At 43.6% G+C, this 27269-nt stretch overlaps 1 long non-coding RNA gene across 2 annotated transcripts in view; it reads left to right on the top strand.

Moving 5' to 3' along the window:
* The first annotated feature begins 538 nt into the window (after positions 1-538).
* Positions 539-27269, top strand: part of LOC141091137 (uncharacterized) — a 69146-nt gene continuing 42415 nt past the window's right edge. The window contains exon 1 of one of the 2 annotated variants that reach the window (XR_012232426.1): positions 539-1024. This is a non-coding gene — a long non-coding RNA (uncharacterized lncRNA). Of the gene's footprint in view, positions 1025-3875; positions 3947-27269 lie in introns of those variants that run through there. The other variant, XR_012232427.1, reaches the window with a different exon arrangement.

Raw genomic sequence — 27269 nt, 5'->3', positions numbered from 1 at the left:
TAGTAACAGCCTCACACAGTGCTGACAGCAGATAGAAACCCAAACAAGCTTCATTCGCAACAAAGACAGAGAGCCGCCTAGTGACTGAAGCAGAAACCGGCACAGATGTTACAGACTGTAGATCATATCACATTATTTGTTCTCAGAGTTGTGATTGTGTTATATGTGATGTTATACAGGATCGCAAGTGACAGCTACTACACTGTCTGTACAGAGATAGTTATTATCACTGTGTTATCAGTGGTGTTACATCAGACTGCAGGTAACATCTACTGCAATATTTGTACTCATAACTGTGTGTTATGTTACATAGGACTGCAGGGAACATTTACCATATGTATGGCGCGCCTGTGGTCTCAGTCGCCACAGGGTACTGCACTTCATTCAGAGGTGTGGTACTCTGCTCTCAGGTAAGGAGGGGGCACTGCCAGAACTCACACACCCAGCATCCAACACTAGTCCTCATCTGGCCAGGGGGAGTTAACTAGAGGGTGTGGGTGGAAGAGGTTAGAGGGGGAGGAGTGAGAGTGTAGTAAGCAGAGAGTTATTTGACTAGAGGAACAGTCTAGAAAGGGCGCTGAAGCTGAGTGCAGCTTGTTCCCAGACTACAGGAAGAGAAGCAAGAGGGAAGGAAAGGTTACAGTAGTGGAGAGTATCCACCTGTCCCTACCAGGTGGAGGGACCGGCCCCAAAACTAGTGGAGAAACTAAGGACTTAGCTAGGAAACTGGAGGCTGCAGTATTTGCAGGTGCTGCAGCCACATCCATACATATTTGCTGAAAAGGCAGACATATAGGATCCAGGGGTAAGACCATCGTCGCCCAGCAAGATCAGAGTCTGCTGGCTCGGGACACTGTGTATGAAGACGCAGGGCAGGAGAGGCGGTAGCCAGCATAGTGAGACGGCCAGGAAAGGAACATCTAAGGGAGCCCTGGCAACGTGCACCTCAAGCTACCTGAGAGCTGTCTGGACCACTATCCCTGAGGACTCAGCACCCCTGGCTGGGGTTTGTACCATCTTAACTGTGAGTAAAACTTGTGATGACTGCACTTTGCTGTGTCCTCTAATTTATTGCTGCGTCACTTTCCCTGCACTACAACCACCATCATCACCATCCTAAACACCATAATCTGCCCTGGGGAATAGCTCTGCCTGTGGAGAGCTGAACCAACTCTGCTGCATTAACATATACCCCAGCAGACTGAACCTACATCGTCGGCTAACACCTTTACTTGCCAAGTACCACAGGTGGCGTCACGAACTATCTTTCATAAACGTAATCATCCTCTTTCATCTTTTTCATTGCATGCCCAGGGCTTCTGACCAGGTCACTGCTGCTGTGACATCCCCTTTAAGAACTGACTGGCCCAGTACCGAGTACCCTGGCCCTAGGGGGGCACTGCAAACTTAGAGTCACAAGCAGGATGAACCGACCCTTAAAACGGGGTCCCGTGCGCCTGAAAGACAGTGCAGAATTGTGAACTTGTTGAACTGTAAAATTGCCGCCTTTGCAGCACCATGTGGCGGGCAGGAGGAGGGGGGTCGGCCTTCATGGGCGGAGCCTGGAGAAACAGCACAAAAGCCATGGCCGCCCCTCACTAGTACTTCTATGTCAGAAGGATATGTCCATCAACCAGAGAAATCCGTCTCCTCCTGTGCAGTGGCGGGGGAAGGAAGAAAAGAGACCGCCCATGTCGGAGAGAGCGGGAACAAGCAGCTGGAGCTGCAAAGGATCTGAACAACAAGATGGCGAGCGGTGGTGACCTGAAGTGTGGGGTGGCGGTGGGCAACTCAACCAGCATCCGAAGTCCGAATATGGAGCAGCAGACTGCTAGACATCTGGAGCTCCTCGAGGCTCAAGTGGAGGAGCTGAGTCATCAGCTCCTGGGCACTCAGCTGACTGCAGTGGGGAAATGGAAGGCGTCCTTGCTGAAAAGGGTGAAGATGGAGGAGACGAGTCCCATCCGGTAGCCACTGATCTCAGCGGAGGAGACGACTGGTACTGGAAAAACACCACAAACAGGTACTGTCGCCGACTCTGCCCCGGTAGACGGGGAGCTTTTAGTGGGCCCATTTACAACACCAACAGTCTGTCCACCAACCCCCTCAGCACCTGCAGTTGTAACAACAAGTCCATCAGTGCCCACTGTAGTAAAAGCTGCATCGGTCTGCACTAAGAAACCATAACCAGAATCCATAAAACAAAAGGCTGCAACAATTAGTGTTACCAGATCTCCAGTACCAGAAGCAGCACCAGTTTCATCTATCAGACCTGAAGTACGGCATCAGGCAACCCAAACAATCACCTTTGCCAAACCTGGAGTGTGCCATCAGGTTACCCAAACCCTGGTAGAAGGTCCTGAACAGCTGGTGATTGCGGGTATTGTCATCCAGGGGTCTGACCAACGTCGCCTGGCAAGATCCGAGTCTGCTGGCACGGGACACTGTGTATGAAGATGCAGAGCAGGAGAGGCGGTAGCCAGCTTAGTGAGATGGCCAGGAAAGGAACATCTAAGGGGGACCTGGCAACATACACCTCAAGCTACCTGAGAGCTGTCTGGACCACTATCCCTGAAGACACAGCACCCCTGGCTGGGGTTTGTACCATCTGAACAGTGAGTAAAACTTGTGAAGACTGCACTTTGCTGTGTCCTCCAATTTATTGCTGCGTCACTTGCCCTGCACTACAACCACCATCATCACCATCCTAAACACCATCATCTGCCCTGGGGAATAGCTCTGCCTGTGGAGAGCTGAATCAACTCTGCTGCATTAACATATACTCCAGCTGACTGAACCTACAGCGTCAGCTAACACCTTTACTTGCCGAGTACCACAGGTGGCGTCACGAACTATCTTTCATAAACTTAATCATCCCCTTTCATCTTTTTCATTGCACGCCCAGGGCTACTGACCAGGTCACTGCTGCTGCGACATCCCCTTTAAGAACTGACTGGCCCAGTACCGAGTACCCCGGCCCTAGGGGGGCGCTACATAAATGTACGCTAGTGTAATAAAGTGCAGGTGCTGATGATGTCACCATGGATCAGAGACAGACCAAGAGTTAAAGGGTTTATTTACAGGGGATAAAGTCTCTACGCAGGGAGAAGCAATGGGGGTTAAAACTGATAAGGTAAAACGATTTAACGGTACACAATAAGCTAGGCAAAGCTGTAAAGCAGTTAAGTATAGCGTATAAATGGTTAAACGGGTATTCTTGCAACTTATCAGACCGGTGAAATCTTGATTGAAGGGTCGTCTTTTCCAACGTTGGCACCGTCAACAGCGGCACTTGAAGTCTCTATAGTCTCTCTCCTCTTGGCAACCAGGATCTCTGGAGTTAAAGCAGAAGGCAGGGGGACGCTGAGAAACTGAGTCTCCCCTGCTCTAAGTCTCTGTGTGTCAAACTAACAGTCTCTCTGCAGGAACGATGCTGCGCACACTGAAAAGTCTCTGCCACACTCATGGGCTCTGGCCTGTCACCGCGAGCACTGGGGCTGCGCGCATGGGTCACTGTCTCTGTACTGTCAGGGGAAGAGCCTCCTCTGGTTACAGGGGCTTTCGAGTCCACATACTCACAGACAGTGCTCTCTATATCCCGTTCTTCTGCCTCAGTCCTCTGACAGGGAGTCACTCTCTCCTGGAGCGCGGTGCTGCAGCCTTCTTACTCCGTGACGCGCGCTGCTCTGCCTCTGGCGCACTCTGCATTTCGTGCCCTCAGCCTGCACAGTTTCCGTTCCACCTCCCCTTCTCTTCCCCCACTGCCCCAGACAGTCACATGGTGCAGTCTGTCCAAGTCAACAAGTCTTCCCCCTGGCAAGCCTGCTGCCCGGCTATGTGATTCCGGACACAGAGCAGGAGAGGTAACCCCCTTCTGACTCTTCTTTCTCTTCACCCCCTTACACTATCACTGGGTTGTTATCCTTGATGCTACGTGGAACTGCAGGTAACATCGGCTATGGTTAGACAAAGGGGAATGTAACTGTTAAATTTGGTTATTGTTACTTTTATTATAAGCATAATTGATGAGGCCTTCCCTGTTTGTTCTTCCTCTATAGGCAAAAACCCTGTTTATGTTATATATTTGTCTTCACTATTTGTGTGCCAATATTTCATTAACCCCTTCCTGACATCCGACGTACTATCCCGTCCATGGGACCCGGGCCCCTATGCCCATGGACGGGATAGTACGTCTACCGCGATCAGCGGCGCCCACGTGGTGAGCGCCGCTGATCGCGGCCGGGTGTCAGCTGATTATCACAGCTGACACCCGGCACAATGTGTCAGGGGCGGTCACGGACCGCCCCCGACACGTTAACCCCTTGTACACCACGATCAAACATGATCGCGGTGTACCGGGGGTTAAAGGGAAGCATCGGCAGGGAGGGGGCTCCCTCCGTGCTTCCCTGAGCTCCCCACGGCAGTGCAATGCTGTGCCAGGCATGAGGAAGCCTTCTGCACTGCCTGTGACAGATCGCTGATCTGTCACAGTGATCTGTGATGTGACAGATCAGCGATCTGTCACAGGACAGTGATGTCCCACCTGGGACTATTTAATAAAGTTAAAAAAAAATAAAAAAAAGTGTTAAAATAATTTAAAAAAAATCGCCAAATAAATTAGAAAAAAAAAAAAATATTCCCCCAAATAAATCCATTTTTTGGAAATAAAAAAAAAAACAATAAAAGTACACATATTAGGTATCGCCGCGTCCATAACGACCCACCCTATAAAACTGTCCTAATAGTTAACCCCTTAAGCGAACCCCTTAAAAAATAAAAAAAACGAAGCAAAAAATAATTATTTATTATCATACCGCCAAACAAAAAGTGTAATAACGCGCGATCAAAAAGACGCATATAAATATCCATGGTACTGCTGAAAACGTCATCTTGTCCCGCAAAGAACGAGCCACCACACAGCATCATCAGCGAAAAAATAAAAAAGTTATAGCTCGCAGAATAAAGCGATGCAAAAATAATTATTTTTTATATAAAATAGTTTTCATTGCATAAAACCGAAAAAACATAAAAAAAGACCTAAATGAGGTATCGCTGTAACCGTACCGACCCGAAGAATAAAGCCGCTTTATCAATTTTACCGCACGCGGAACGGTGTAAACGCACCCCCCCAAAAGAAATTCATGAAACGCTGGTTTTTGTTCATTCTGCGTCCGAAAAATCGGAATAATAAGCGATCAAAAAATGTCACGTGCCCGAAAATGGTACCAATAAAAACGTCAACTCGTCCCGCAAAAAATAAGACCTCACATGACTCGGTGGGTCAAAATACGGAAAAATTATAGCTCTCAATATGTGGTGATGCAAAAACTATTTTTACAATAAAAAGCGTCTTTTAGCGTGCGACAGCTGCCAAATATAAAAACCGCCATAAATAGTAAATCAAACCCCCCGTTATCACCCCCTTAGTTAGGGAAAAATAATAAAATAAAAAAATGTATTTATTTCCATTTTTCCATTAGGGTTAGGGCTAGGATTAGGGTTAGGGCTAGGGTTAGGGTTAGGGTAGGGTTAGGGCTAGGGTTAGGGTTAGGGCTAGGGCTAGAGTTAGGGTTAGGGCTAGGGTTAGGGCTAGGGTTAGGGTTAGGGCTGAGATTAGGGTTAGGGGTGTGTTGGGGTTCGGGTTGGAGTTAGAATTGGGGGTTTCCACTGTTTGGGCACATCAGGGGCTCTCCAAATGCAACATGGCGTCTGATCTCAATTCCAGCCAATTCTGAGTTGAAAAAGTCAAATGGTGCTCCTTCCCTTCCAAGCTCTGCCATGCGCCCAAACAGTGTTTTACCCCCACATGTAGGGTATCAGCCTACTCAGGACAAATTGCAAAACAATTTTTGGGGTCCAATTTCTCCTGTTACCCTTAGGAAAATAAAAAATTGGGGGCAAAAATATCATTTTTGTGGAAAAAAATGATTTTTTTATTTTCACGTCCGAGCGTTATAAACTTCTGTGAAGCACTTGGGGGTTCAAAGTGCTCACCACACATCTAGATAAGTTCCGTGGGGGGTCTAGTGTCCAAAATGGGGTCACTTGTGGGGAGTTTCAATAGTTTAGGTACATCAGGGGCTCTCCAAACGCACAAGACACCCGCAGACCATTCCATCAAAGTCTGCATTCCAAAACGTCACTGCTTCCCTTCCGAGCCCCGACGTGTGTCCATACAGTAGTTTTCTCCCACATATGGGGTGTCAGCGTACTCATGACAAATTGGACAACAACTTTTGGGGTCCAATTTCTCCTGTTACCCTTGGGAAAATGAAAAAATTGGGGACTAATTGATCATGTTTGTGGAAAAAATACGATTTTTTAATTTTCATGCCCGGGCATTATAAACTTCTGTGAAGCTCTTGGGGGTTCAAAGTGCTCACCACACATCTAGATAAGTTCCTTAGGGGGTCTCGTTTCCAAAATGGGGTCATTTGTGGGGGGTTTCCACTGTTTAGGTACATTAGTGGCTCTCCAAAGGCAACATGACACCCGCAGACCATTCCATCAAAGTCTGCATTCCATAACGTCACTACTTCCCTTCCGAGCACCGAAGTGTGCCCACACAGTAGTTTTCTCCCACATATGGGGTATCAGCATACTCAGGACAAATTGGACAACAACTTTCGGGGTCCAATTTCTCCTGGTACCCTTGGGAAAATAAAAAAATGGTGACTAAAAGATCATGTTTGTGGAAAAAATACGAAGTTTTTATTTTCACGCCTGGGCGTTATAAACTTCTGTGAAGCACTGGGGGTTCAAAGTGCTCACCACACATCTAGATAAGTTCCTTGGGGGGTCTAGTTTACAAAATGATGTCATTTGTGGGGGGTTTCCACTGTTTAGGTACATCAGGGGTTTTCCAATCGCGACATGGTGTCCGATCTCAATTCCAGCCAAAAACGTCAAATGGCGCTGCTTCCCTTCCGAGCTCTGCCATGCGCCCAAATAGTGGTTTACCCCCACATGTGGAGTATCAGCGTACTCAGGACAAATTGCACAATAACTTTTAGGGTCCAGTTACCCTTGGGAAAATAAAAATTGGGGTGAAAAGATCATTTTTGTGGAAAAAATATGATTTTTTAATTGTACTGCTGTACGTTATAAACTTATGTAAAGCCCTTGTGGGTTCAAAGTTCTCACCACATATCTAGATAAGTTCCTTGGGGGGTCTAGTTTCCAAAATGGGGTCACTTGTAGGGGGTTTCCACTGTTTAGGTACATCAGGGACGCTCCAAACGTGACATGGCGTCCGATCTGAATTCCAGCCAATTTTGCATTGAAAAAGTCAAACGGCGCTCCTTCCATTCTGAGCTCTGCCATGCGCGGAAACAGTCGTTCCCCCCCACATATCAAGTATCAGCGTAGTCAGGACAAATTGCACAATAACTTTTACAGTCCAATTTCTCCTGTTACCCTTGGTAAAATAAAAAAAATTGAACCTGAAATATTTTTTTTTGTGAAAAAAAGTTAGATGTTCATTTTTTTTAAATATTCCAAAAAATTCCGGTGACGCACCTAAAGGGTTAATAAACTTCTTGAATGTGGTTTTGAGCACCTTAAGGGGTTCAGTTTTTAGAATGGTGTCACTTTTGGGTATTTTCTATCATATAGACCCCTCAAAGTGGCTTCAAATGTGATGTGGTCCTAAAAATAAAATGGTGTTGTAAAAATGAGAAATCGCTGGTCAACTTTTAACCCTTATAACTTCCTAACGAAAAAAAAATTTTGGTTCCAAAATTGTGCTGATGTAAAGTAAACATGTGGGAAATGTTAGTTATCAAGTTTTTTGTGTGCCGTATCTCTGTGATTTAAGGGCATAAAAATTCAAAGTTGGAAAATTGCAAAATTTTTAACATTTTCGCCAAATTTCCGTTTTTCTCACAATTAAACGCAAGTTATTTGAATGAAATTTTACCACTAACATGAAGTACAATATGTCACGAGAAAACAATGTCAGAATCATCGGGATCCATGGAAGCGTTCCAGAGTTATGACCTCATAAAGGTACAGTGGTCATAATTGTAAAAATTGGCCCGGTCATGAATGTGCAAACCACCCTTGGGAGTGAAGGGGTTAAACAGCTATAACACACTGCTTTTACTTATTTAGTTACAGCAGAGTATTTGCTCATTTTGTCTTTTGCAGGTTTTATATATTAAACAGTTATAGTGAATCCTAAAGAATGCAATTTCAGTTATAGTAAAAAAAACAGACAATACATCTGCAACAGGGGCGAACACAGACAGAAGAGACCACTGTGCAATAATAGTATATTGGCTCTTTACAGTCCAATAGCTCCACATAATCAACCTTGTTATGTGTCTGAGACAGAAGCTCCTGGCTGCTTTGGAGGTGGAAGTGGCCCCCTTGCTCCCTGGGCCCCTGTGAGGCTCCGTACATTGCACCAATGATATGTCCGGATTGTCCGCCCTGATCTGCAATATTTGCACAATTTGATCACTTATTTTTTGCTTCTGTTATTTTCTTTCTATGTAGTTGTATAACGAATCTTTCCTACAGGCTTGTTCACTGCTGCCCTCTAGTGGATGCATTAGAAGTTGTCATATTATCGAAGTTTTGTAGTGTTCACAATGTAGAATGCTACATTGTCCCCTTGTCCCCCCGTGCAGACTTGTAAAAGAGCGTTACAACAGAGTCTGCCACACTCTTACAAAATATCATTACTTGTGCTGCTATCCAAACCCCAATGTTGTGTTCTGGATAGTGATGAGTGAGTATACTCGTTGCTCGGGTTTTCCCGAGCATGCTCAAGTGGTCTCTGAGTATTTTGGTGTGTTCAGAGATTTAGTTTTCCTCAACTCAGCTGCTAGACAGCTTGAGTACATGTGTGGAATGCCTGTTTGTTAGGTAATCGCCACATTTATTCAGCCTGTCTACAAGTCGCAAATCATACACAAAAAGATCTGACAACCACACATGGTTAATTAACCATGTATGTGGCTGGATTACTGCAGTCTATCATCAATTACCATACACCAACAAACAAGAAATGATGATCAAAAGGCCCCTTGAGAAAGGTGTCCGAAATGCGCGTCGGGGCGGACGCGCGGATCCAGGAGGTGACAACACTCGGTATCCCCACCACCTAAGAGGTAATTGTACTGATATGCAGTGTATTATGAGGATTATGCCGAATGGTGGACTAGCAGTGTTATACCGCACTTGTAGCAGTCTGCTATTAACAGTTAGTGAGTGATGGCCATTGTGCCCATAGCCGCCTGAGATGTGTTAACAGAGGCTGGACAGACATCTGACTGGGATGATTTAGCGAATCCTGCTTTGAGCAGGGGGTTGGACCAGATGGCCCAGGAGGTCCCTTCCAACTCTACGATTCTATGATTCTATGATTTCCCACTAGGATATTTTGGTGGTTTACTACAGGGGTGGGCAATGGGTGATCTTTATTTTGTCCTATTAACCCTTGTGCTATATTTAAGGATTAGTTGTGTAATAATATACTACCACTGACAATAATAATAATTTTTTCAGCATTGTTTAGTGGCTACTATTTATTAAAAGGCACGTTAAGGTGATTATTGATTAAAGGTTATGCATTAATATTATTATGGACAATGTATGGGAGCATACTACATAATTGTGGTTATATTCTATATGTGGCTGCTCCTGTTGGATCCTGAGCGTTTTATGTGAATTATGAGTGACGAATGTCATGCACTATTCCATCGTCCTCAGTAGATAAATTGTATTTCTTATGAGAATATTGTCTTTTGATCATCAAGTCGCAAATCATGCAGCTGAGATGACAAAAACTAAATCTCCGAGCACGTCAAAATACTCGGAGATCACCCGAGCATGCTTGAGAAAACCCGTGCTGATATGCCCTACGACCTTACACAACAAGCTCTTTATTTTCACCTTTTGTGTTCCCCCTATTTCCTCACAGATTGCAAGCTTGGGAACAGGGTCCTCACTCATCTTGAAATTGGTTGAACTATGTGATACTCTGTACTGTATTATCTTGTTTCTACAAGTCCCCTCTGAAATGTAAAGTGCTGCAGAATATGTTGGCATTACAGAAATAAAAATTATTATTATAAGTTACTTAGGGTCGGACTGAGCCACCGAACAGAAACCAGAGAACAGTGCTGATTTCAACTGAATGTCTGTCAGTGGACCAACAATTCCCAGCACCCCACTCTGAAAGCTTCACAGCTTGTAAATGCTTTTTGTAACCTGACAGGAGGGATTTTCATCAATTTTTCCTTGTAATATTCCTCCAGTTCTGTGAGATTCCTGAGTCATCTTGCATGCACTGCTATTTTGAGGTCTAGCCACAGATTTTCAATGATGTTCAGATCAGAGGACTGTGACGGCCATTGTAAAACCTTCAGCTTGCACCTTTGAGGTAGTCTATTGTGGATTTTGATGTGTGTTTAAGATCATTATCCAATTATAGAAGCCATCCTCTTTCCAACTTCAGCTTTTTTACCCATAGTGTTATGTTTGCATAATCTTTTGAAATTTCATTGAATACATTCTTCCCTCTACCTGTGAAATGTTTCCTGAGCCATTGGCTGCAACAGAACTCCAAAGCATGATTGATCCACCTCCATGCTTAATGGTTGGCGAGATGTTCTTTTCCTGAAATTCTGTACCCTTTTTTCTCTGCACATACTTTTGATCTTTGTGGCAAAAAACTTTATCAGTCCACAGGTCTTGTTTTCAAAATGCATCAGGTTTGTTTAAATGTTCTTATGCATCTTTCTAATGCTGAATTTTAAGGTGAGGACGCAGGAGAGGTTTTCTTCTGATGACTCTTACACAAAGGCCATATTTGTGCAAGCGTCTCTGAACAGTAGAATAATGTACTTCAATTCCAGAGTCTGCTAAATTTTTCAGACTGTCTTTTGTAGTCAAGAGTGGGTTTTGATTTGCCTCTCTAGCATTCCTGCGAGCAGCTCTCAATGAAATTTTGCTTGGTCTTCCATACCTTATATTGACTTTCTCTGTTCCTGTTAACTGCCATTTCTTAATTACATTTCAAACTGAGAAAAGGGCAACTTGAAAATGCTTTGCTATCTTGTTATAGCTTTTACTGGCTTTGTGGGCCTCCACCACTTTCACTTACAGAGTGCTAGCCAGTTGCTTAGAAGAACCCTTAGCTACTTTTTTTGGCACAAGGTTAGATGAGGCTGGGTTTTTACAAAGCTGGGAAATTTCCATCACCTGACCTTTTCTAACAATGATAGTGAACAAGCCATAACCTTAGGGTCCCGTTACACATAGCGATGCTCCAGCGATTCCCGACAACGATACGACCTGGTAAGGATCACTGGAGTGTCGCTACATGGTCGCTAGTAAGCTGTCAAACAGGCAGATCTACTCTATGATGCAGCAACTATACGGTGATCCTCGGCGGTCGTTGGGACCTTGTCACACAGCAACTATTCTGACGACACAGACCTCGATACACGTGCTTCAACGAGGTCGCTCATCGTTGTTACTGCGTGAAACACAGCGATGCATGCTGGCCAGCAGGACACCAACTATCAAAAAATGGCCCAGGACGTTCGAGCACGATCAACGAGATCGCAACGGGGGCCCGGTCACCGCTGCATGTCACACATAGCGAGATCGCTGGCAAGGTCGCTGTTGCGTCACAAAACCTGTGACGTTTCAGCGATGTCGCTAACGATCTCGTTATATGTGAAGTACCCCTTAAAAGGCTAATTAAGGTCTGAAATCTTGGTCAAAGTTATCTGAGCACACAAATCTCTAAGGGTGCCCAAACATTTGCATTGGCCAATTTTCCTTTTTGTAGTTTTTAAAATGTAGAAAATGACAATACATATTTATTTTCTGCCTAAAATACAAAGGAATTGTGTCATCTTTAACTTTAGGACTTTTAGACATCATTTTATCTTCAACCTGCTTAACTGTTCACAATAACAGTAATTTTGACCAGGGGTGCCCAAACTTTTACATGCCACTGTATAGGGGTTCTCCGGAGAAAAAACATAATCACCTGTCTGCAGCATAAGTGACAACTTATTGATTGTTGAGGTCTGAGTGCTGGGACCTGCACTGATCTGCAAAATGTGAAACTTTTATCCCCAATAGAATGGAGCAACATGTACGGCTCGACCACTGATCCATTCATTCCTTTAGTAGCTGCACGCACTGTGCTCGACTTTTTCTGGCAACACCAAAGAGGATAAATGGATCATGGGTGCGACATCCAACCTCCTGATCCATTTTAAAATGGGAACAAAAGTGCCCTGTCAAGAATATAAGTTCCCCATTCTTCCAATTAGTGAAGTTTCCAATGGTTGGACCCCACTGATCAATACGTTATTACCTATCCTGTGGATTGTTGATAATTTTTCATCAAAGAACTCTTTAATGTAAACTACCATAATCGTACATGACAGTTATGATGTGGACACAGTAGATGTGCAGGAGCCACCTGTATTTTACAGTTGATGATCCACTATAATGGGGATAACGGCTAACAGGTATTTGCAGAGGTGTATCTAGGCTTTCTGGCACCTGGGGCAAAAATTTGGTTCGGCGCCCCCCCCTCCAAAGCACACTTGCGATTGGCACACTTAAACTTGTACCGATGAGCTGCTCTTCCTAATGCTCTCATTGTTCAGTGAAAAGCTGAGAGAAGCAGGAAGAGAAGCTCGTTGTCACAGGACCATAAGTATGAAAATCGCATATGAGTGAAGTGTCCATGTGATGACTACTGGAACCTGCAGAGCTGAATCCTGACATTGCAGCTTCTGAATTCTCACAACTAATGCACTGCACACTTTTAGGATTCTACCGTACCGGTGGCAAGAGTACACGGTCATGTCAGCACAGGCATGTGATTTATATACTTCTGGCCACATTCCGACTAGATGTGCTCGGCCTCGCTCTGATCATTTTCATTGAGTGAGGCCACACATGTCTAGTTAGCATGTGACTGCATGTATGTAAATTACCTGCACGAGAGAATCTAAACAGCGTTCAATGAGCACTGTGAGAATTCAGAAGTCTGCAGTCACATTGAATGTGTGCACATACCCTAATGCTCCTAAATAAAAATATCTGCAATATACTGTCGCCTCACACTATTCCCCTCCCTCCCCATACTGTCTCCTCTAACAACCCACCTGTTCACCATACTGTCTCCTCATATATTTACCCTCTCACTCTCTATACTATCTGCTCACACATACTCCACTCCCCATACTGGTCTGCACACATCCCATCACCCTCACTCCCGTTACTTTTAGGATTGGCTATCCTTGGGTGCTCCTTTGAAGAGTATGGATCTATACACATGAACATTTCCTTGCACCTTTTTGAGGGGGTACTTCTGTCTTATCTGGACGTCTCTGGAAGCATGTGTTACCTATTTGTATCTTGTGCTTTTTACTACTGATTGTTATTCAATAAAATTTATATGCCTTTTATCACCAGGTACTCCTTGTTTCTCCTGATCTGTCATGCCCTCATTCATACATACTCTTCATTTTGTGTCCTCAAATCTCCCCACACACATTAAATCCCCCCATCCCCACTCCAAATCCCCACACACACATTAAATCCCCCCACTCCAAATCCCCCACACACATTAAATCCCCCCACTCCAAATCCCCCACACACATTAAATCCCCCCATCTCCATGCCAAATCCTCCCACACATTAAATAACCCCCATCCCCACTCCAAATCCATCACACATTAAATAACTGCCCATCCCCCACTCCAATGCCCCCACACATAAAGTACCCCCCATCCCCACTCCAAAACTCCCACCCACATAAAGTACTCCCCCATCCCCACTACAAATCCCACATACACATAAAGTACCCCATCACTATTCCAAATCCCCCACACATAAAGTACCCCTCATCCCTACTCCAAATCCACCCACATATTAAATAACCAACCCAATCCCCACTCCAAAACTTCCCACACATTAAATAAACCCCACCCCCATTCTAAATCCCCCACATACATAAAGTACCCCCCATCCCTACTCCAAATTCCCCCCAAACATAAAGAACCCTCCATCCCCACTCTAAATCTACCCCACACATAAAGTATCCCTCATCACTACTCAAAATCCACACATTAACCCCTTTACCCTCAAAGGTGGTTTGCACATTAATGACCGGGCCAATTTTTACAATTCTGACCACTGTCCCTTTATGAGGTAATAACTCTGGAACGCTTCAATGGATCCCGGTGATTCTGACATTGTTTTCTCGTGACATATTGTACTTCATGTTAGTGGTAAAATTTCATTCATATAACTTGCGTTTATTTGTGAAAAAAACAGAAATTCAGCAAAAATTTTGAAAATTTTGCAATTTTCCAATTTTGAATTTTTATACCCTTAAATCACAGAGATATGGCACAAAAAACCTTAATAAGTAACATTTCCCACATATTTACTTTACATCAGCACAATTTTGGAACCAAAATTTTTTTTTGTTAGGAAGTTATAACGGTTAAAAGTTGACCAGCGATTTCTCATTTTTGCAACACCATTTTATTTTTACGGAAAACATCACATTTGAAGTCACTTTGAGGGGTCTATATGATAGAAAATACCCAAAAGTGACACCATTCTAAAAACTGCACCCCTCAAGGTGCTCAAAACCACATTCAAGAAGTGTATTAACCCTTTAGGTGCTTCACAGGAATTTCTTGAATGATTAAAAAAATGAACATTTAACTTTTTTTCAAAAAAAAATTAGTTCAGGTCCAATTTTTTTATTTTACCAAAGGTAACAGGAGAAATTGGTCGGCAAAAGTTATTGTGTAATTTGTCCTGAGTATGCTGATACCTGATATGTGGGGGGGGGCACTGTTTCGGCGCATGGCAGAGCTCAGAAGGGAAGGAGAGCCGTTTGACTTTTTCAACGCAAAATTGGCTGGAATTGAGATCGGACGCCATGTCGCATTTGGAGAGCCCCTGATGTGCCACAACAGTGGAAACACCCCACAAATGACACCATTTTGGAAACTAGACCCCCTAAGGAACTTATCTAGATGTGTGGTGAGCAGTTTGAACCCCCAAGTGCTTCACAGAAGTTTATAGCACCCAGTCACGAAAATAAAAAAATCATATTTTTTCCACAAACATGATCTTTCAGTCCCCAATTTTTTTATTTTCCCAAGGGTAACAGGAGAATTTGGACCCCTAAAGTTGTCCAATTTGTCCTGAGTACACTGCTGATACCTCATATGTGGGAGAAAACTACCGTATGGGCACTCGTCGGGGCTTGGAAGGGAAGTAGTGACGTTTTGGAATGCAGACTTTGATGGAATGGTCTACGTGTATCATGTCGCATTTGGAGAGCCCCTGATGTGCCTAAACTGTGGAAAAACCCCACAAATGACACCATTTTGGAAAATAGACCCCCCAAGGAACTTATCTAGATGTGTGGTGAGCACCTTGAACCCCAAAGTGCTTCACAGAAGTTTATAATGTAGAGCCATAAAAATAAAAAAATCATATTTTTTTCCACAAACATGATCTTTTAGTCCTTAATTTTTTATTTTCCCAAAGGTAACAGGAGAAATTGGACCCCAAAAGTTGTTTTGCAATGTATCCTGAGTAGGCTGATACCCCATATGTGGGGGTAAACCATTGTTTGGGCGCATGGCATAGCTTGGAAGGGAAGGAGCACCGTTTGACTTTTTCAACGCAGAATTGGCTGAAATTGAGATCAGACGCCATGTTGCATTTGGAGAACCCCTGATCTGCTTAAACAGTGGAAACCCCCAATTCTAACTCCAACCCTAACCCCAACACACCCCTAACCCTAATCTCAACCCTAACCCTAGCCCTAACCCTAGCCCTAGCCCTAATGGGAAAATGGAAATAAATACTTTTTTTAATTCTATTATTTTTCCCTAACTAAGGGGGTGATAAATGGGAGGTTTATTTATGGCGGGTTTTTATGTTTGGCAACTGTCACACTAGAAGATGCTTTTTATTGTTTTTGCATCATAGTTTTTGCATCATCACATTTTGAGAGCTATAATTTTTCCATATTTTGCCCCTCAGAGTCATGTGAGGTCTTATTTTTTGCGGGACGAGTTGACGTTTTTATTGTTACCATTTTTGGGCATGTGACTTTTTTGATCACTTTTTATTCCGATTTTTGGGACGCAGAATGATCAAAAACATCATGAATTTCTTTTGGGGGGGGCGTTTACACCGTTCTGCATGTGGTAAAATTGATTAAGCGGTTTTATTCTTCGGGTCAGTATGATTGCAGCTATACATCATTTATATCTTTTTTTATGTTTTGGCGCTTTCATACAATAAAAACAATTTTATATAAAAAATAATTTTTGCATCGCTTTATTCTGCGAGCTATAACTTTTTAATTTTTTCACTGATGACTCTGTATGGTGGCTCATTTTTTGCGGGACAAGATGACGTTTTCAGCAGTACCATGTTTATTTATATTTGTCTTTTTGATCGCGTGTTATTGCACTTTTTGATCGGCGTTATGATGATAAAGCATTGTTTTTTGTTTTGTTTTTTAAAGGGTTCACTAAAGGGGTTAACTAGTGGGATAGTTTTATAGGGCGGGTCGTTACGGATGCGGCGATACTAAATATGTGTACTTTTATATATTTTTTTTTTATTTACAAAAAAAGAATTTATTAGGGAATTTTTTAAAAATTTATTTAGGAATTTCTTTAAAATTTTTTATTACTTCATTATATTGTCCCAGTGTGGACATTACATTAAAGGTTTAGATCGCTGATCTGACACTTTGCAGTGCACTGTGTCAGATCAGCGATCTGACAGCCACTGCAGAGACTTTCTCAGTGCCTGTTCTCAGCAGACATTGAGAAAGCCACCTCCCTGCAGGACCCCGAAGGCCCCAGTGGCCATATTGGATCCGGGGGCCTGCAGGAAGGAGGCCCTCGGAGCAACGCGAGCACATCGCGTTGCTCCTAGGATCTCAGGGAAGCACGCAGGGAGCTCCCTCCCTGCGTGATTCTTCCCTATGCCCCTGGTACACTGTGATCATGTTTGATCGCAGTGTGCCAGGGGTTAATATTCCGGGTGTCAGCTGTGACAATCAGCTGACACCCGGCCGCGATCAGCTGCGCTCCCCCGTGAGCACAGCTGATCGCGATGACATACTATCCCGTCCACGGTCATACAGGCTCGGGTCCCGTGGACGGGATAGTACGTCAGATGTCAGAAAGAGGTTAAATAACCACCCCCATCTCCACTCTAAATCCCCTCCACATATTATGTACCCCTCCATAATCTTTGGTGGTTTCTGCAGCTCCAGAGTGGAGCACTGACTTACCACAAATGTTTGCCCTTCTGGGCGCCGGCGAGTAATGTCAGCAGCGCGATCACATGACCTGATGACGCTGCTGTCGTCGCTCTGACCCAGCAAGTCAGAGCTTCAGTTGTACTAGCGTCTTTACAGACACCAATACAATTCATCCCTGGGAGCCGGCGCAAGGCAGCTTCTCTGCGCTGGCTGTCAGCTTGACAGCCAACACGGCCGACTCCCAGTCCGGGGGCAGCAGAATGCAGCCATCAGGGGAGACACTGTGGACTGCCGCATTAGGCGGCCCGACTGTGCCTCCCTGCCGGCTGTGCCCTGGGCACATGCCCCGGCTGCCCCCTCTAGATACGCCTCTCAGGGTGACGTCAGTAGTGTGATCAAGTCATGTCACTTGCCAGCACTACAGAGGCACGATAGTGGTAAGTGCTTCAGTGGAACTGAAGACACTGAAGATTTAGTATAATGGGGTGGGGAAGATTTTTGTAGCAAGAAAGGGACAGGTGCAGACACAATATGAGGAGCAGGAGAAATTTTACAACACAATATGAGGAGCAAGGAGGAAGATGGGGGCATGTTTTTGGAGACACTATGGGGGATGGGTGCAGACATAGTATGATGAGTGGGAGGATGGGTACAGGTGTAAGAAGATGAGCCGAGGCAGAAGCAGCGGTTTGCGGTGCCCTTTAGGGCCGGAACTATCGGGGTTGTCACCACCGTTGCCGGGGGAGGGTTCTTCTGGGAGGGAAGGACCTTTACGCTGGACAGCAGGGGCCGTGGGGAAGAGAACTGAGCGAGAGAACGGGGAGAACTTGGCGGAAAAGTGACAGGAGAAGGTTGACTCCCTCACCGCTGCTCCAGCTGACAACTACATGCCACCATTCTCACAGAGTACTGACCCTACAATTGACTTTGACGCTATTGAGTTATCATAGAATCATAGAATCGTAGGGTTGGAAGGGACCTCCTGGGCCATCTGGTCCAACCCCCTGCTCAAAGCAGGATTCACTAAATCATCCCAGTCAGATGTCTGTCCAGCCTCTGTTTGAAGACATCCATTGAAGGAGAACTCACCACTTCTCGTGGCAGCTTGTTCCACTCATTGATCACTCTAACTGTCAAAAAGTTTTTTCTAATATCTAATCTGTGTCTCCTCCCATTCAGTTTCATCCCATTGCTTCTAGTCTTTCCTTGTGCAAATGAGAATAAAGATGATCCTTCTACAATGTGACAGCCCTTGAGATATTTGTAGACAGCTATTAAGTCTCCTCTCAGTCTTCTCTTTTGCAAACTAAACAATCCCAAATCCTGCAACCTTTCCTCATAAGACAGGGTTTGCAGACCGGTCACCATTCTGGTTGCTCTTTTCTGAACTTGCTCCAGTTTGTTGATGTCTTTTTTAAAATGTGGTGCCCAAAACTGGACACAATATTCCAGATGAGGTCTGACCAAAGAGGAGTAGAGGGAAATAATGACTTCACATGATCTAGACTGTATGCTTCTGTTAATACATCCTAGAATTGCATTTGCTTTTTTTGCTGCTGCATCACACTGTTGACTCATATTCAGTTTGTGATCTATTAGTATATCCAAGTCTTTTTCACATGTGCTGTCGCTTAGGCCTATTCCTCCCATTCTGTATATGCTTTTTTCATTTTTATTGCCCAGATGTAGTAGTTTGCATTTTTCCCTGTTAAAAACCATTCTGTTAGTTGCTGCCCACTTCTCCAGTTTATTTATATCTTTTTGAATCCTCTCTCTCTCTTCTCTACTATTAGCTATCCCTCCTAGCTTTGTGTCATCAGCAAATTTAATCAGTTTACCCTCAATTCCATCATCTAAATCGTTGATAAAGATGTTGAACAATACAGGGCCCAGGACAGAGCCCTGTGGTACCCCACTTGAGACATTCTTCCAACTGGATGTGCAGCCATTTACGACCACTCTTTGGGTCCGATCACTAAGCCAGTTATGAATCCACCTAACAGATGCCTTGTCCATTCCATACTTAGTCATTTTTTCAATAAGGATTGTATGAGATACTTTGTCAAATGCTTTGCTGAAGTCAAGATATACTATATCTACAGCATTTCCTTGATCCACCCAATCAGTGATTCTGTCATAGAAGGAAATTAAGTTAGTCTGACATGACTTATTAGTTACAAACCCATGCTGACTCTGTTTAATCACTTCATTCTTATCCAGGTACTGACATACATGTTGTTTAATAATTTGTTCAAAGATCTTTCCTGGTATAGAAGTCAGACTCACCGGCCTATAGTTGCCTGGGTCCACCTTCTTCCCCTTTTTGAAGATAGGAACAACATTTGCTCTTCTCCAGTCTTCTGGGACTTCTCCTGTTCTCCAAGAAATTTCAAAGATTATGGAGAGGGGTTCAAAAATGTCTTCTGCTATCTCCTTCAGTACTCTGGGGTGTAATTCATCTGGACCTGGAGACTTGAATGCATTTAGGTTAGCTAAGTGTTTCCTCACTATCTTTCTGTTTATAGATATCCTGGATTCTTCTATTCCCTTAATAGGACAGTGAAGAACAATTGATGTCACATTTCCTTTCTGAGAGAAAACAGATGCAAAATAGGAATTTAAAAGTTCGGCCTTCTCAACATCCTGTCTTACCATTTCATCATTTTCATCCTGTAAAAATCCTATAGCATCTTTGACTTTTCTTTTACTTTTGACATATCCCCAAAATCCTTTATTATTGCTTTTGACATCTCTTGCAAGCCTCAATTCATTGTCAGCTTTAGTAATCTGATTTGTGCCCTGCAGGTTCTGCAGACAGCATTATATTCTTCTTTAGATATGCCTCCCTCTTTCCATTTTATAAACATTTTTTTCTTCCTTTTTAGCATGTGCTTAAGTTCTGTGTTCATCCATCCTGGCTTCCTTAAATGCTTCCTATTCTTCCCTCTTTTCGGAATTGTTAACAATTGTGCTTTGAGAATTTCATTTTTCAAGATTTCCCATCCTTCCTGGACATTTTTGTCTTTAAGGATATCCAGCCATTGGATCCCTCCAATTCTCTTTCTGAATCCCTTAAAATCTGCCTTTCTGAAATCTAACCTTGACATCTGAGTCTTCACAGGTCTTCCTCCTCTAGTTATCCAAAATTCTAAAATAGCATGGTCGCTACCTCCTAGGGTCCCAGCCACTTTTACCTCCTCAACCATTTCCTCCCTGTTTATAAGGATTAGATCCAAGGTAGCAGTTCCCCTTGTTTTCTCCCCTACCTTTTGGAAGATAAAGTTGTCAGCAAGAGAGGATAAGAATTTCCTTGACCTGTTAGTCTTGCCTGAGAGAGATTCCCAACAAATGTCTGGATAGTTGAAATCTCCCATGACAACTATGTCATATTTTTGGGAGAACTTGGCCATTTGATGCATAAAGGGTTCATCCATATCTTCAGCTTGCACAGGTGGCCTGTAGTAAATGCCTACAATGGTGTCCATTCCATTGTTCTGTCCTTGTATTCTTACCCAAACAGTTTCCACAGAACTCCCAGTCTCTGAAGCTTCAATCTCTGTGCAGATATACGCGTTTCTAACTTACAATGCGACACCTCCTCCTCGTTTATCAAGTCTGTTTCTTGCAAATAAGTTGTATCCTTCTAGTCTTGTATTCCAATCATGTGTATTGTCCCACCAAGTTTCAGTGATTCCAATGACATCATATTTCTTCTCCTGCGTTAGTAGTTCCAATTCTCCTTGTTTGTTGCCCATGCTTTGTGCATTAGTATAGAAACATTTTAGTTTGTGATTGGTTTCTCTTTCTCCAATATTTTTATTAATTAGATTCTTTTGTCTTTGTTCTTCCTTTCCACTTCTAATAGCAGAGTTCTCAATAGCATTTGTCAGGTGTATGGCTTTTTCTAGTCTTTTGCTTCCCTTCCCATGTTGTTCTAGTTTATCATCTGACCCTGTTTCTGTGAACAGCCCAGTCCTGCCATTGGTGATTGATAAGTTGACTTGCTGCGTTCCTAGAGACTATCCCAGAGGACCGCCCACTACCGCGGTCTGTGAGCGAGCACACAGCTCGTGTTTGGCGCCATCACTGAGGAATCCATACAAAGGACTGTTTCCACAACCCAGAGTACTCAAGCCAGCCAGGGCCGGATCCATCTGCAGCATTGGAAGACAGTGCTTCTCGTTCCTCCGTGATTGAGCCAGAGACTTTTTTCACGATTTGCGACGGCGTCAGGAGATTTTCCAGCCTTTCCTCTGCAAGGACTGCAAGCGATAAGTTACCCCGTTTTTGCATGTCTTTCTATCGTGCATTGTGGTTGTGCTTAATAACCGTCGTTCATGTAGTTAATCTTGCCTCCCTGTGTGGAGTATTCCTTGTCTAACTTCTTGTTCAGTAAACCTTTGTTAACCCCTGCTCTGCCTTCTGCTCTCCACTGCATTTGACAAACTCTCTACTGTACACAAACACAATATGGTAAGTGGGAGGTTGGTGCGGACACAAGATGGGGAGGATGGAGTATGGGGTGCGAAGGGGGATTGTATGTGGACACAATAGGAGGAGTGAGGGAACGGATGGGTGCAGACACAGTATGGTGAGTGGAGGGATGGGTGCAGACATGGTATGTGAGTGGAGGAGACAGTATGATTAGGAAGGGGGTTGTGAAAGGAGACAGTATGAGGAGGGAAGAGGAAATGTGTGAAGAAACTGTTGATGGGAATAGTGTGAGGAGACATTGAGCGGAAAGTGAGAGTGGGTGCAGAATAGAGACTGAGTAGTATGTGAGATAGGTAGCATGGGGGGGACAGCGTAAGGGCACAGCAAAAAGGGGACAGTAATCCAAAGAGGGGGAGTGTGATGAGGGGGCACAGTATAGAGACTGGGTCCTATGGGGGACACAGTGTGAGAGGACAGCGTGAAGAGGAGATCCAGTATCAAGAGGATTGCAGTGTGCAGGAGCATTATAAAGACACTGCTATTTTTAAGGTCATTGTGTGGGGATGTGCTGCAGAAGACTGTTGAAGATGGAAGTCTGCAGGCACCTGTTGTGGATGTTAAAAGTCATCATGGGGTCTAGACTGTAACAGAGTGTATCTTTTGAGAATCCACCGGTACACCGGAGAACCTTACTGAGCAAGTTATCTTCAGTAAACAGCATTTACTTCTTATGGGTAAACATGAGATAAGAATTCAGAAGCACACAGCCGTGCTGCTGGCATAACACAGTCAAAAGCGAAAGTAAAACTAAACTCAACAAGAGAGCTTCCCACCCACAATACAGCAAACATTTAACTTCACACTATCGCCATCTGCTGTCAGGCTAGTGTAAAGTCCTCCTTTACATAAACAATAAGTCCATTTCTGTTGCATATGCCAACACCCTTTCTCAACAGTAAGGACTTATTCAGTCAAACCCAACTTTTTTATTAGTCTCTGGTGTTTATCAGCATTCAACGCCTTTGTGAAGATCTCTGCTGTCATTTCTTTAGTATGACAATATTCTAACTTCAAGACTCCTTGTTCCTAATGATCTCTCAAAAAATGATACTTCACAACAATATGCTTGGTTCTTGGATTGACTCTTTCCATCTGAGCAAGAACAAGACATCCTTGATTGTCCTCTTTCAATTTTGTCGGTTCCAACTGTGGTTGTCCTAAGTCTGTCAACAATTGCCTTAACCACAGAACTTCTTGACTTGCATGTGCTGTGGCAACACACTCTGCTTCTGTTGAAGACAGTGTCACAATTGACTGTTTCTTACTTGTCCAACTTATTGGTCCACCTGAGAGGAAAAAAATATGTCCACTAGTAGATCTTCTGTCAGTTGGATTTCCAGCCCAATCTGCATCAACGTATCCTGTTAAAATGCAATTATCACTTGTGGGTAGTTTGAGCTTAACATTGCTGGTTCCTTTCAAATAACGTTGCTGGTTCCTTTTAAATAACGCATTACTCTCTTCACAGCATTCCAGTAAGCTTTATTTGGTTTTAACACCTTTCTACTCAGGATTCCTACTGCTGCTGCTGCAATGTCTGGCCTTGTAACAGTCGCTAGATACAGTAATTTTCCTATTGCTGTTCTGTACTCTTCATTATTTGGTAACACATTTTTCTCACTATTCATCTCTTTAAGATAATTAGTTTCCATTGGAGACTTTACTGTTTTTAGGCTAGTTTCACACTTGCGCCTTTTTGCGCAGCATATTGAGCGCACATAAAACGCATGCAAACGCTTGTAAATGCTGCGTTTTTTAGTAGCATTATTGTGCGCATTACGACAAAAAATCGCAGCGTTTTTATGCGTTTGTAAGCATTTTTCATGCGTTTGCATTTTTATGCGCAATGGTGTCACTTCACAGGAGAAAAAATCCTTCAAAAATTCTTGCAACACACTCCACCAATGGGACAGCAGTGGGCGTGTCTTATGGAAATTCTTTATACAGACCCTTTTTACAGCTGAATTCTTCACATTTGCTTGCATTTGCCTTGTGAAACATGGATCTGCGCTGGAAGAGTTTTCACGTTGACTTGGATCTGGACATCAGGATGGCTCAGGCTTATGCAGTTGCTTGCCATGAACAGAGGGAGAGAGAGAGGCAGCGAAGATGGCAGCGGCGGCGTTTGTGGATACATCCCATTATTGAAGTCCGGGAGAGCCGTGGAGCGTACCACACCCTCTACAGTGAGCTACAGGCAAACCCGGAGAAATTTACAGATTATACCCGGATGTCCCAACAAAGCTTTAATGATTTGCTTGGTCGTGTCCAAGAAGTCATCCGGAGATAGGACACGCAGCTCCGGCGTGCGATTACTCCTGAGGAACGGCTACTGGTCACATTACGGTACGTAGTTTTGCAAAACCAATGCCTGCATAATTTTCTTTGTTGTGACATGTACTCTTCCAAATCTGGCAGAATTATAGTTCTGCCATGTAGTTAACAAAAGGCTGCGGTAATTTTTTTATGGCATGTATTGAACAAAAGGCTGCAGATGTATTTTTACGATTTATGTTTTTTTTTTTGTTTTTTTTTTTTATTTTATGTGTTTTAAAAATCCATATACACAAATATTAATTTTTGTTGTTTCTTTGTCTCACAGATTCCTGGCTACTGGAGAGACCCTCTCTTCACTGCACTTCCAGTACCGTATTGGAATATCCACGTTGTCTGGAATTGTAGCGGACACCTGCCGGGATTTGTGGAACGTTCTTCCAGAATTCATGCCCCTGCCCACCGCAGAAAAGTGGTTGGAAATTGCCGAAAGATTCTGGACAGTCTGCAATTTCCCCAACTGTTTAGGAGCGGTTGATGGGAAACACATCCGGATTATCAAGCCCAAAAGAACTGTATCTGAGTACTACAACTATAAAAGTACTTTTCTACTGTACTCATGGCCATTGCGGATGCAGACTGTATGTTTATTGCAGTGGACATTGGTGCATTTGGCCGTGGGAATGACTCCCAGGATTTTAAGAACTCGGACATGGGCAGGAGGTTGTATGGCAACCAGTTCAATTTCTCCATGCCACGTCCTCTTCCCAACACTGAAGGTTCCCCACAGCCCTTTGTGATGGTTGGTGATGAGACATTCCAGATGTGCCAAAACCTGCTCAAGCCCTACTCTAGCCAGGACTTGGACCACAACAAAAGAATTTTTAATTACAGGCTGACCAGGGCCAGAAGAACTGTAGAGTGTGCATTTTGTATACCTGTATCCAGATGGTGCATTCTTGGCACAGCCATTAATCGGAAACTGGAAACAGTGGATGAGGTGGTGAAGGCCTTTGTCGTTCTACATAATTTTGTAATTGCTAGAGAGCACCCGAACTTAGATCTTGATGATGTTGCTCCTAATCCATTGCCTGAATTTACTCAGCACCCTCTCAGGTCATCTGTTGAAGTTGGCCAAATGAGGGACCAATTTGCGGCCAACTTCAACTCAGATGTAGGACGAGTGGAATGGCAAAAGCAAATGGTGTAAAAAAATTTTCCTGTTGGTATGTTAATAAAAACACTGTTTTGATACCTGTACTGACTGCATTCTGTGTTTTTACACTCCCAATACTATTATCAAGTAGCCAGGTGTACCAGTGAATTTATGATGCTGTGTTTTGTGCATCATGAATTCACTAATACTCCTGACTAGGTAACTATACATACACACACAAGTTGTATTACCTTTATAATTTCTACAGTGTGTGTTCAATTAACAGCAACGGTGGAGATAATACAACTAATATTTGTGTCACATGGGCCGATTTTACAAATAGTGATTTGTGGGTGCACTGGCATACTTCACTTTTTATGACACCAAAACATGTGACTATAAATATTATTTGTAGGATCAGCAATGTGGCTTGATTTTGAAAGCACACTGGTGACATAATAAAGTTTATACAACTTCTACAATACCCAGGCATTGGGTCATGCTGAAGTGACGACTACTTAACAAAGTTATCACACATGGGCAGGAGAATACACATTAAACTACAGCATCGCTACAGTCTGCTTCAAGTATATGGAGAGTTAAGCAACGCTGCAGGTTCAAACTCATGTGTATTCACCTGCCCAGGTGTGATAGTGATGATGATACAAGGTCAGGGTATTTGTGAAGTAAATATAACATTTATTTTCACCATCATGTAATCAGTTTCTTCAACACACGTAATAGAGTATGTGGTTAATTACAAGGTATATCTTGTCTTTAAATAGTTAAATGATGATGGTACAAAATAGGCAAGTAACAATAGATATGCCTTGCACTCAACACCATCCTCTATGCCAGAGTTTCCAAAATCTAGTCCTAAATGTCCACCAACAGATCATGTTTTAAGGATTTCCTTTTTTTTGGGTCAGGTGAAGCAGTTATCACCGGAGTAATGGAATTACTTAAAACATGATTTGTTTGTTGGCCTTGAAGACTGGAGTTGGGGAACCCTGCTCAATTCAGTCTGTGCAATATTATATGACTGAAGAGACTGGTGCTGAAAATACAAGTCACATAGATTTGTTTTTTTGACACCAGATATCTCCATTACTGATGTTTCTTGTGTCAGTCTTGGACAAATTTGTTGTAAAAAAAAACCAATCGATATGACTTGTATTTTCCGCAGCAGTCTCTACATTCTTGTAATATTGCACAGACTGAATTCAGCAGGGTTCCCCAACTCCAGTCCTCAAGGACCATCAACAGATAATGTTGTAAGTAATTCCACTGCTCCGTTGATAACTGCTTCACATGAGCAAAAAAAACGGAATTCCTTACAACATGATCTGTTGGTGGACCTTGAGGACTGGAGTTGGGGAACCCTGCTGGATCCAGTCTGTGCAATATTAGAAGAATGTAGAGACTGGTGTGGAAAATACAAGTCCTATAGATTGTTTTTTTTCACAACACATATCTCCAAGACTGACACAAGAAACATGTCTCAGTAATGGAGATATCTGGTGTCAAAAACGTTAAGTGTATATGGCGCAGTGTGTGTACGGCACAGTGTGTGTAGTTGGCAATTGACACAGTAACCAATCCAAATTTTTTGAAAGCAGAATTGCATATTTATTTTTACACAAAAAAAAAAAGATTTTATTAGGAATGACATTTGGGGGAAGATTGGGATACTTTGGGGGTGTGGAGAGACGAGGAACGGCTGGAGGTTGAGGAAGGGGTTCTAGGAGAAGGGGCGACGAAAGTACTGGGGGAAGGGAGCTCTGGAATGGACATCGAGGCAGGTTGAGACACATTAGGAGGAGAGGGTGGATGGACAAAGTTTTTTTTTTTCTTTGGCGCAGGAGTATCCTGCCTGACCCGACTTCCACCGTGTGACCGCCTTACTTTGCTCGACCGCTTGGAGATGGTGGACCGTGGCGTTGACCTGTAAAAGATCGAATGTGGGTCACCACTCTGCTGCTCTGTGGTGGCGGTGGCGGTGCCCCTAGAAGGAGACAAAGTTGTGTCGGTGCTCATAGAAGTAGCGGC

This window comes from Dendrobates tinctorius, unplaced genomic scaffold (assembly GCF_039654945.1).
Source record: "Dendrobates tinctorius isolate UK_male_01 unplaced genomic scaffold, ASM3965494v1 ptg000049l, whole genome shotgun sequence".
NCBI classification, from domain to species: Eukaryota; Metazoa; Chordata; class Amphibia; order Anura; family Dendrobatidae; genus Dendrobates; species Dendrobates tinctorius.
The sequence above is the reverse complement of the archived record's forward strand: the minus strand, read 5'-3'. Positions and strand labels throughout refer to the sequence as shown.